Here is a 12,554-nt window from a genome sequence, read left to right as displayed (position 1 = left end):
ATGGATGTAGTCTGGATGGTTAAAGTGTGAATATGTATACTGCTGTGACATCTGTATATGTGTTCTTTAATATTTTGATGTCTGATTATACTCTTTCACCCTGTGTGGTGCATATCGACACTGAAATGTCCTATGATAGTTTTGTGTGTATATATATATATATATATATATATATATATATATATATATATAAAATATATATATATAGAGAGAGAGAGATATAGATATATATATATAGATATGTATATATATATAGTAAAAAGAAATAGGGCAGCACTCCAATGTTGTGAACAAACAAATGAAGTGTTTATTCCACCTCCAGTAACGTTTCAGCTGTTAGCTCAGCCTTTGTCAAGCAATGTGTGTCAGGTTTTTTACAGATATATATAGTCGCAGTGCAATGACATCATACATACACGTAAACATTATATACAATGCATGATACATATAATACAGTGCATCAGTGATTCAATTTTCAACAATCAATTAATAGTACCTTCATATAATAGCATTTCATGAACATATATACTTGTGATCAAGTGACCATTTGTGTACAAGATTAGATTTTGTTATAAATAAGTGTCATTCACCTGTGTGGGGGCCTCCTCCTGGCTGTAAATCAAAACAGATCCGACGCTGTCTGTGTCCCACAAACATCATTGCGCATGTCAGAGAAATGTAGTGGAGAGCAGATCACCCAATGCGCATGTCGCGCATGCGCATAGTCAACTGTGACTCCAGCGGGCGCCATCTTGGATAAGGATTCCCTTACATCTCCTCTGATAGGGAAAACTAACACTAGCTGTTTTCTCACTCATGCGTGCGCCTAATCTGTGTATCTGAAGGTGCCATATTAGGTAAGGGAATAGAAACTATTGGCAAGACCCATGTGAAATATATCGGGAAATATAGTTATCGTATCGGTATGTAGGCTATAATGAGTATGAGGAATAAGTCTTATAAAGATATTTGCGGTGCTGACAAGTAAGGTGCCAAAATATAATTAAACTCACAATTCTGTGATTACGGTACCCCAAAGGATACCTAGAACCTAACAAACTCACCGCAGAGTATGGGCTATTAACAGAAAAAGATTTACAGCCAGGAGGAGGCCCCCACACAAGTGAACGACACTGTTAGGGATTTTTATGCAGGGCCCCAACAGCCCTCTTGACTTTTGTAAGGTGAGTCCTAATTAACCCTTTGAGGGAGGATGAGTAAATGCAAGACACAGTCGGTCTTCCGATGCACTCAAATCAATCTGTTTATTTCAAACAGATACAGCTATATTTTAGCACATAGAGATCAGCATTTGGGGTGTTGATAAGACACTTAGATTCTATTGGCCATTATGTTTTTGTACCAGCACATTCTGGGAAAAATGACTAGGCCTTGTTTACAGCCATGCTTATCTACACAATGGCTCCTAGAAGCTTCTTCATAACCAAAATAAATAACAAGAATACAGAGGCCTGAAGGACAGTAAGAAATGCCAAGGATATTGTGAAAAGGCAAACAACAGTTTAAATGAGAAAAATAGCTGAATTAAAACATTTAACTCTATAGCTTCTAAAAGGGAAGCATACCCCCCCCCCCAAGGTGGCCGCTGTATCTAAGATGGCAGACAGTAGTCAAGATGGCGCCCGAAACCAGTGCGACCTCCTTAACAGACACACTTATTTATAACAAAATCTAATCTTGTACACAAATGGTCACTTGATCACAAGTATATATGTTCATGAAATGCTATTATATGTATGCACTATTAATTGATTGTTGAAAATTGAATCACTGATGCACTGTATTATATGTATCATGCATTGTATATAATGTTTACGTGTATGTATGATGTCATTGCACTGTGACTATATATATATCTGTAAAAAACCTGACACACATTGCTTGACAAAGGCTGAGTTAACAGCCGAAACGTTGCTGGAGGTGGAATAAACACTTTATTTGTTTGTTCACAACATTGGAGTGCTGCGTATTTCTTTTTACCGGATATCAAATCGACTCTGACTGGTGTGAGTAGAAGGATAGAACCCGTTACATTTTGTTGCTGAGGACTGTGCTGCTGAATTTTCATATATATATATATATATATATATATATATATATATATATATATACAGTGCCTACAAGTAGTATTCAACCCCCTGCAGATTTAGCAGGTTTGATAAGAAGCAAATAAGCTAGAGCCTTCAAACTTCAAACAAGAGCAGGATTTATTAACAGATGCATAAATCTTACAAACCAAAAAGTTATGTTGCTCAGTTAAATTTTAATAAATTTTAAACATAAAAGTATGGGTCAATTATTATTCAACCCCTCAAACCACCAGAATTCTGTTTGGTTCCCCTAAAGTATTAAGAAGTAGTTCAGGCAAAGAACAGTGAGCTTCACATGTTTGGATTGATTATCTGTTTTTCCAGCCTTTTCTGACTATTTAAGACCCTCCCCAAACTTGTGAACAGCACTCATACATGGTCAACATGGGAAAGACAAAGGAGCATCCCAAGGCCATTAGAGACAAAATCGTGGAGGGTCACAAGGCTGGCAAGGGGTACAAAACCCGTTCCAAGGAGTTGGGCCTACCTGTCTCCACTGTTGGGAGCATCATCCGGAAGTGGAAGGCTTATGGAACTACTGTTAGCCATCCATGGCCTGGACAGCCTTTGAAAGTTTCCTCCCGTGCCGAGGCCAGGCATGTCCAAAGAGTCAAGGCTAACCCAAGGACAACTAGGAAGGAGCTCTGGGAAGATCTCATGGCAGTTGGGACATTGGTTTCAGTCAATACCATAAGTAACGTACTCCACCGCAATGGTCTCCGTTCCAGACGAGCACGTAAGGTACCTTTACTTTCAAAGCGTCATGTCAAGGCTCGTTTACAGTTTGCTCATAATCACTTGGAGGACTCTGAAACAGACTGGTTCAAGGTTCTCTGGTCTGATGAGACCAAGATCTTTGGTGCCAACCACACACGTGACGTTTGGAGACTGGATGGCACTGCATACGACCCCAAGAATACCATCCCTACAGTCAAGCATGGTGGTGGCAGCATCATGCTGTGGGGCTGCTTCTCAGCCAAGGGGCCTGGCCATCTGGTCCGCATCCATTGGAAGATGGATAGCACGGCCTACTTGGAGATTTTGGCCAAGAACCTCCGCTCCTCCATCAAGGATCTTAAGATGCGTCGTCATTTCATCTTCCAACAAGATAATGACCCAAAGCACACAGCCAAGAAAACCAAGGCCTGGTTCAAGAGGGAAAAAATCAAGGTGTTGCAGTGGCCTAGTCAGTCTCCTGACCTTAACCCAATTGAAAACTTGTGGAAGGAGCTCAAGATTAAAGTCCACATGAGACACCCAAAGAACCTAGATTCCCAGAGACCTGTGCCGGCCTGATCAGGTCTTATAAAAGGCGATTATTAGCTGTAATTGCAAACAATGGTTATTCCACAAATTATTAAACCTAGGGGTTGAATAATAATTGACCCACACTTTTATGTTTAAAATTTATTAAAATATAACTAAACAACCTAACTTTTTGGTTTGTAAGATTTATGCATCTGTTAATAAATCCTGCTCTTGTTTGAAGTTTGAAGGCTCTAACTTATTTGCTTCTTATCAAACCTGCTAAATCTCAAAAACCCCCGTTGAATGCTACTTTTAGGCACTGTATATAGTATTGTGTATATATATATATGTATATATATATTTTATTTTATTTTTTCTTAGCTTAAGTACTCACTTCACTGGTTCCAGATTTGCTTTCTCTTCCATTACATATTTTTGTTTTTTTTCTTGACCCATAGACACCAGAAGTTGTGGATATTGTTCAGAAGGTGAAGTCTTGTCCTTAGTTGTACTTTGCGGGGCATCCATTTTATTATTTCCATATAGATAAAAGTAGTCAATCTATATTTAAGTAAGGGATTAAGGTAATATTTTGTCAGGAAAATATTTAAAAAGTGAGTTGATATAAGGCCTACTAAACTCTGTACAAAATGTCTTATCCATCATGAATTTCTATTACTGTACATCGCATAAAAGGCCTGTTTCACATCGCAGTATTCTGGTCAGTATTTTACATCAATATTTGTTATAGACAACCAGAGGTAGGTATTTTCTATGTAGGGTCCATTTCTGAGTATTACTTTCAAATACTATTGAAAAATATTGACCAAAATAACCAAAATACCGAAATGGGCTTTAGTGATAAACCTATTTCCTTCGACTGTTATTTTCATATATAGAAATCAATTGATAATGTTAAATGCCATGTCACTAATTTCTTTATCATCATACCATCCTTTATGTTATATATTTGCATTTGTTTCTCTTATTATTTGTAATTTGTCAAAAAGTACCATATATACTTGAGTATAAGATGAGCTGAGTATAAGGCGAGGTACCTAATTTTAACACAAAAAAATTGAAAAACCTATTGACTCTAGTATAAGCCTAGGTTGGGAAATCCAGTATACAGCCAGCGAGCCCATGCCCCCCAGTATACAGCCAGCCCATTCCCCCCCTAGCATATAGCCAGCCCCTGCCACCTAGTATATAGCCTGCCAGCCCCTACCCCCCAGGTATACAGCCAGACCCTGTCCCCCAGTATATAGCCAGCCAGTTCATTCCCCCTAGTATACATCCAGCCCCTTCCCTCATATATAGCCAGCCCCCTGCCCCCAGTATATAGCCTGCCAATCCCTGCATCCCTAGTATATAGCCAGCCCCTGCCATCCAGTATATAGCATGCCAGCCCATATCCCCAGTTTATAGCATGCCAGCCCCTGCCCCTCAGGTATACTGCCAGCCCCAGCCCCCCAGTATATAGCCTGCCAGCCCCTGCCCCTAGTATACAGCCAGCTCTTGCCCCCCAGTATATAGCCTGCCAGCTTCTGCAGCCCAGTATAATATAGCCTGCCAGCCCCTGCCCTCTCCCAGTGTATAGCCAGCAGCCTCTGTTCTCAGTATATAGACTGCCAGCCAACAACCTCCCCCCCCCCCCAGTATATAGCCAGACAATTTTTTTGCTGAAAAAGCCATACATGGCTTATAAAAAAAGAAACTTAATACTCACCCTCTGGCGCTCATCTCCTTCTTCCTCTTCTTCTAACATCTCTCCTCTTCTGGTCTTGGGATTCGCCAGCAGCGCAGGGAGATGCAGATCTATGCGCTCTATATGCCACCCCAATGTTGCTGTCTGGTAACATCATAGTGTGTGCGCAGGGAGAACGCACAGACATGCATCTCCCAGTGCTGCTGGCGAACGCAAAGACCAGAAGAGAAGAGTTGGGGGAGAACACCGGAGGGTGCACACCGGAGGGTGGGTATTAATTTTTTTTTTAAGGAGGCTGGGCTGGACATTTCAATAATTGATAGGGGGGTGGCTCTGCTGGACATTTCTTTCCTGGGGGAATGGCTTTGTTGGACATTTCATTCATGGGGGGCTGCTGTAGACATTGTATTAATGAGGATAGGCTACTGAACATTTAATTAATGAAGGGAGTCTGCTGGACATTTCATTAGTGATTGGAGGCTGCTACTAGACATTTCATTAGTAAGGGGAGGCTACTGGACATTTCATTAGTGAGAGGAGGCTGCTACTAGACATTTCATTAGTGAGGCGAGGATGCTGGATATTTCATTAGTGATGGGAGGCTGCTGGATATGTTGTTGCAGAGCAGCGTCTGTATTTCCCACCCTTCGCTTATTGACTCAATTCAATAAGTTTTCCCAGTTTTTTGTGGTAAAATTAGGTGCCTCAGCTTATACTTGAGTATATACAGTATATGAAATGGGTGAATTATAAATCACATTCCCATATTTACTATACACTGGATAATATAACAGGAAATATAATAATAAATGAATGCACATATAACTGGTTATTACATGAACAAATGCTACTGGCAAAAAGGATATATACAGGCAGTTCCAGTCTTAAGGACACGCACCTTACAGAAGACTCCTAGTTACAGAAGGAGCTCTGGATGCTAGTAGTGTACTCAACTTTGGCCTCTGGCTCCAATGAATAGCTGTAAGTTTTATCAAAGGTGTCTGCAATGGGGCTTTATTGTTAATCAGTGTAACAACTCTAAACTGAGTAAATCAAATTGTCACAGGGAACAAAAAAATTTTGTCCACAGTAACACATACAAAATATAGCTGTTCCGACTTACATACAAATTCAGCTTAACAACAAACCTACAGAATGTATCTTGTATGTAACCTAGGGACTGCCTGTATATTTCAGAAACAATTACATAGATAAATATTGTTGTTAGTTATCTATTAGAATCCAATAACTGGAACAAGCATTGAGACAAATACCAGCAGATGACTGACCAGACCATGGACACTGTGTTCTTCATTAGAGTCTGCAACCTGCCATTTTTTTCAAGTAGTCTGTCCAAATTAGCACCAAACAGAGAAAAGCAAATTTAGGTAAAGAGAGTCATGCCCAGCAAATTACGCAAAGCTCTATTATATTACAAAGTATTTTTGTAATTTATGATGACTAAATGTTAAGATAAATAACAAAACATTGAAAATCTGCAATTCAATATGAAAAGGATCATAAATGAAAATGCACCAAAAGCCAATTTATACCACACATTTAGCTCTAATTTTATCCAAATTGGTGTAAAGGTATTTACAAGCTGCTTGGCACCTTTTTTCACTGTGTTACACTTTTTTTACAGTTATGCAAAGAAAATAAAAATTGTAACCAGAAATAGTAATAACAAGCGTTATGTGTCACTAAAAAGATACATCAAACACTTTTTGGACAGCTTAACACAAAAAGCAGTTAGGGCCATTAAATGGAAAAAATTGTAAAAAAACATTCCTTAAAAAGTTAACTTAACTAACTTAACTATTATTAAAATTGCTTAAATCAATCTTGCAGATGATAACTAGTATATAATAAATCTGTTAACCCCTACGGGACTAAGCCTCTTTTGGCCTTAAGGACGCGGTCCCATTTTTCATATCTGCTCTGTGTCACTCACTATAAGTGCTTATAGCTTTAGAACAATATAAGATATCCAAGGGATTTTGAGAATGTTTTCTTCTGACACAATGTACATCAAATTAGTTTAAAAATGTGGATGATATCTTTTGTGTTTAGTTATGAAATAAAACTAAATTTGGCAAAAATTTGGAAAAATTCTTTATTTTCAAAGTTCTAAATTCTCTACTTTTGATGCAGATAGTCATAGCACCCAAATAAATTAATAACTTGCATTTCCTAAATGTCTGCTTTATGTTGGCATGGTTTTTTAAAATTCCACATATTTTACTAGAATGTTATGAGGCTCAGAATTTGGGTGCCATTTCTCAAATTTTCGGGAAAATCACCAAAACTAATATTTAGATGGACCTGTTGAACTTTTAATTGACTGTGAGAGGCCTAAATAATAGCTAGAATTGTTAATGATCCCATTATGGAAACTACACCCCTGAACGAATGAAAACCCACTTTTAAGAAGTATGTTAACCCTTTAGGTGTTTTATAGGGGTTAAAACAAAATGGAGGTGTGGTCTACAAATTGTAATATTTTTTGACAATACATTCATTTTGGGTGGAAAATTGAACATTTACAATGGATTAAATGAAAAAAGGCTCCACAAAGTTTGATACCCAATCTCTCCCGAGTACACCGATACCCCAAATGTGGTGATAACCTGCTGTATGGGTGCACAACCGGGCATAGAAGGGAAGGAGGCACCATGCAGATCAGATTTGCTATGTCACATTGTACAGGCAATAATTTTTTTTTGTTATTTTATTGTGGACCTATAGGGGCTTATTTTTTGCCACATGAGATGCACTTTTAAGGTACATAATTTTGGGGCATTTATAGTTAATTGGTGAGATTTTATTTACTCTTTGTTGGTGGAGGAAATGAAAATTTTTCCCATTTTTACTGAATAGAAAGTAATCTAGCATCATCGACTTTCATATGCATAACTTTTATTTTTCGGCTTACAAATCTGGTTAAGAGCTTATTTTTTGCGAGAAAGATTGTTCTTTTTAGTGGTCTTATTCTAGAGTTCATAACTTTTTTAAATCACTTTTTAGAGCATTTTTTAAAGGGTATTAATCAATAATTATCTTTTTACGGAGCAATTTTGAGGTTGCTTTTTACGGGGGTTCATTGTGCGGGTCCAATAACGATTCCATTTTATTATGCAGATTGTTACAGACATAGCGATACCAAATATGTGGGGGTTTTGTGTATTTTAATCAATTTTACTGAATAAAAACTAATTTGGAGAAAATTTTGTTTATTTTAGCATCACCATCTTTTCATATGCATAACTTTTTTATTTTTCGGCTGACAAATCTGGTTAGGAATTTATTTTTTGTGACAAGAGTTGTTCTTTTTAGTGGTCTCATTTTAGAGTGCGTAACTTTTTTAAATCTTTTTTTTAGAGCATTTTTTTTAAAATGTATTAATTAAAAATTATCTTTTTTTGGAACGTTTTTTGCGTTTTTTCCCTGGCGTTTACCGTGCAGGTCCAGTAATGATTCTGTTTTATTATACAGATTGTTACGGACGCAGCAATACCAAATATGTGGTGGTTTTTGGTGTGTTTGGTTTTTTTGCATTTATTCTAATGTGTTAACTTTACTGTTTTTCACTTTTTTTTTTACTTATACAAACTTGAACTTGAACCAGTGATGCCCTGATCGCTGGTTCAAGTTCAATACACTGCTCTACAATACTTTTTCATTGTAGAGCAGTGTAAACTGTCTGAGCATGCAGAGCATGCACAGACAGTTTGCAGTCAGACCCGAAAGGGGTCGACTGCACAGAAGATCGGGCAGCCCTGGAGCACTAGGCAGACTTCAGGGCTGCCCGGAAGAGGATCGGATCTCCCGGTAAGTGGCACGGGGGATCCGATCCATAGCAGAAACATCCTTACACGCCACGGTCATGCTTGGAACCGGCTCCGATCGCAGGTGTTAGAGCGCGGTGTCAGCTGTGATTGACAGCCGCTGCTTCTGGTACCGGCTCCGTTCGTGAGCCGGTGCCAGAAGCAGGACATTATAGTGCGTCCTGGTGCGCTTAGTATCTAGCCACCAGGACGTACTATAATGTCCAGGTGCACCAAGGGGATAATATACATTATTATAGAACTATGGGGAAGATTTATCAGAAGTGTTTGAGAGCAAAACAGTTCTAGTTGCTCATTGTAGCCAATCAGAGGTCACCTATAATTTTAAAAACAGCTGTGGGAAAATGAAAGCTAAGCTTTCATTGGTTTGCTTTCAGACACTTCTGATAAATCACCTCCTATGTTCCTTGTCCTTTCTTTAACCATGCCTTTCTTCCTTGTATATGCAGTTTGTGTAAATAAGATTTCTCCCCTGATACACTACTGACAGCTGAAAGAAAAAGGAACCTGATGATGTTCCCAATAAATTAACTCTTTGCAGACAGTCACTGGACAGATTTTCAGTCTGATTTCCTTATGTCTAAACTATGTAATGAAATTCAGATACAATACTTACTACCGTAGAAAGAAGAATAAGAAAACAGCAGACAGTAGCTTCTTTCCTTAAAGTACATCTACCACCAGGATAAAGGATTGTAAACCAAGAACACTGACATAGTGGTTTGTGCCTCTCTGCTCTTCTTTTAGCTTAGTATGCCCTGTTTTTTTTTTTTAAACAAAAAACAGCTTTTAAAATTATGCAAATCAGCCTGAGAAGCTCCAGGCTCCATAGGTGTTAATGGAGATTGGAGTCCCTTAGGCCCATTTGCTTCATTTTTAAAGCCTTTTTTTTCTTAAAAACAAGGGCATAGAAAGCTTAAAGAATAATGGATCCTGCAGAGGGGGCACACACCAGTATGTCAGTGTGCTTGGTTTACAATCCTTCATTTTGGTGGTAGAAGTCCTTTAAAGTGTAAATAAATGTTAAAATCAATTTCTTTTATTTCAGGAGTTAATCATTCAGGTGATGATAGTTAACTTCAAGTAAAGCAACTTTTCTTTCTTATCTCCTGCAGGGAGCAGTTTATCTGAATCATCTGTGGTCCAGCCACATCAGACACATAAGCAAGATAATGATTGATTAGTACTAATTTTATTATCATATGGGTCTGAATTTTAGAGTTACAATTCCAGGGTTAAATGTTTCTTTAACCAAACAGAACATATTTTTTTAAGAATATATACTACAAAGTTTACTATTATCATCTGCACTATTGATTTATGGAATTTTGTTACACTTTAATTTAGTAAGTTACAAAGTTTAGCAGAATCGCCATAATTTTCTGAACAATATACACTCTGCTTAACCCCTTTGGGACGCAGCCTCTTTTGGCCTTAAGGACGCGGCCCCATTCTTCAAATCTGACCTGTGTCACTATAAGTGGTTATAGTTTTGGAACGCTATGAGATATCCAGGGGATTTTGAGATTGTTTTCTCGTGACACATTGTACTTCAAATTAGTTAAAAAATTTGGATGAAATCTTTTGTGTTTAGTTATGAAAAAAAACAAAATTTGGCAAAAATTTGGAAAAATTCTTTATTTTCAACGTTCTAAATTCTCTACTTTTGATGCAGATAGTCATAGCTCCCAAATAAATTCATAACTTACATTTCCCAAGTGTCTGCTTTATGCTGGCATGGTTTTTTAAGATTCCACATATTTTACTAGAATGTTCTGAGGCTCAGAATTTAGGTATCATTTTTCACATTTTTTGTAAAATCACCAAAACCTGTATTTAGATGGACCTGCTCAACTTCTAATTGACACTGAGAGGCCTAAATAATAGAGAGACTCATAAATTACCCCATTATGGAAACTACACCCCTCAACGTATGAAAAACCACTTTTAAGAAGTTTGTTAACGCTTTACGTGTTTTATAGGGGTTAAAACAAAATGGAGGTGCAGTCTCCAAATTGTAATATTTTTTCACAATACACCCATTTTGGGTGGAAAATTAAACATTTACAATGGATTAAATGAATAAAGGCTCCGCAAAGTTTGTTACCCAATCTCTCCCGAGTACACGGATACCCCATATGTGCTGGTAACCTGCTGTATGGGCGCACGGCCGGGCATAGAAGGGAAGGAGGCGCCATCCACATCAGATTTGCTATGTCACATTGTACAGGCTATAATTTTTTTCTTTTTTTTATTGTGGACCTATAGGGGCTTATTTCTTTTGCCACATGAGATGCACTTTTCTGGTACGTAATTTGGGGGAATCTATAGGCTAATTGGTGAGATTTTATTAACTCTTTGTTGGTGGAGGAAATGAAAATCATCACTTTTCAGGAAGATTTTTATGGTTTTTTTTTTTTGGCTGTTTACCATACCATAAAAATAGTATATTATTTTTATTCTATGGGTCGCCACGATTACAAAAAGACCTCATTTATATAGATTTTTTATTTTTTTCCCATTTTTATTGCATAAAAAGTAATTTGGCAAAAATGTTGTTAATTTTAGCATCACCGTCTTTCATATGCATAACTTTTTTATTTTTCGCCTCACAAATCTGTTTAAGGGCTTATTTTTTGCGAGAAGGATTGTTCTTTTTAGTGGTCTTATTTTAGAGTGCATAACATTTTTTAAATCCCTTTTTAGAGCATTTTTATAGGGTATTAATTGAAAATGATCTTTTTTCTGGAGCTTTTTTTTGTTTTGTTTTTTACGGGGTTCACTTTGCAGATCTAATAACGATTCTGTTTTATTATACAGATTGTTACGGACGCAGGGATACCAAATATGTGGGGGTTTTGTGTATTTTATTCAATTGTACTGAATAAAAACCAATTTGGAGAAAATCTTATTCATTTTAGCATCACCATATTTTCATATGTATAACTTTTTTATTTTTCGGCTGACAAATCTGGTTAGGGGCTTATTTTTTGCGAGAAGAGTTGTTATTTTTAGTGGGCTTATTTTGGAGTGCATAACATTTTTTAAATTACTTTTTAGAGCATTTTTTTATAGGGTATTAATTAAAAATTATCTTTTTTCGGAACGTTTTTGCGTTTTTTTTCTACGGCGTGTACCGTGCGGGTCCGGTAATGATTCTGTTTTATTATACAGATTGTTACGGACGCGGCAATACCAAATATGCAGGGTTTTTTGTGTTTTTGTGTTTTTTATACTTTATTAAGTGTTTTTATGGGAAAGTGACATTTTAGGGGCTTATATTTTTATGTAATTATTTTTTATTTATTATAATGTGTAGTGTTAAGTGTTTTTGCATATTTTTACTTATACATACTTGAACTTGAACCAGTGATGCTCTGATCACTGGTTTAAGTTCAATACACTGCTCTACAATACCATTTTATTGTAGAGCAGTGTAAACTGTCTGAGCAAGCTTGCGCATGCTCAGACAGTTTACAGTCAGACCCGGAAGGGGTCTGGCTGCCATGGAGACCGGGCAGCTCCGGGGCACATGCCAGTCCTCGGAGCTGCCCAGAAGTGGATCGGATCCCCCGGTAAGCGGCACGGGGGATCCGATCCATAGCGCAAACACCCTTACACGCCGCGGTCATGTTTGAC

The sequence above is a fragment of the Engystomops pustulosus genome, chromosome 3 (genome assembly GCF_040894005.1).
Source record: "Engystomops pustulosus chromosome 3, aEngPut4.maternal, whole genome shotgun sequence".
Lineage (NCBI taxonomy): Eukaryota > Metazoa > Chordata > Amphibia > Anura > Leptodactylidae > Engystomops > Engystomops pustulosus.
Note: the sequence above shows the minus strand (reverse complement) of the source record.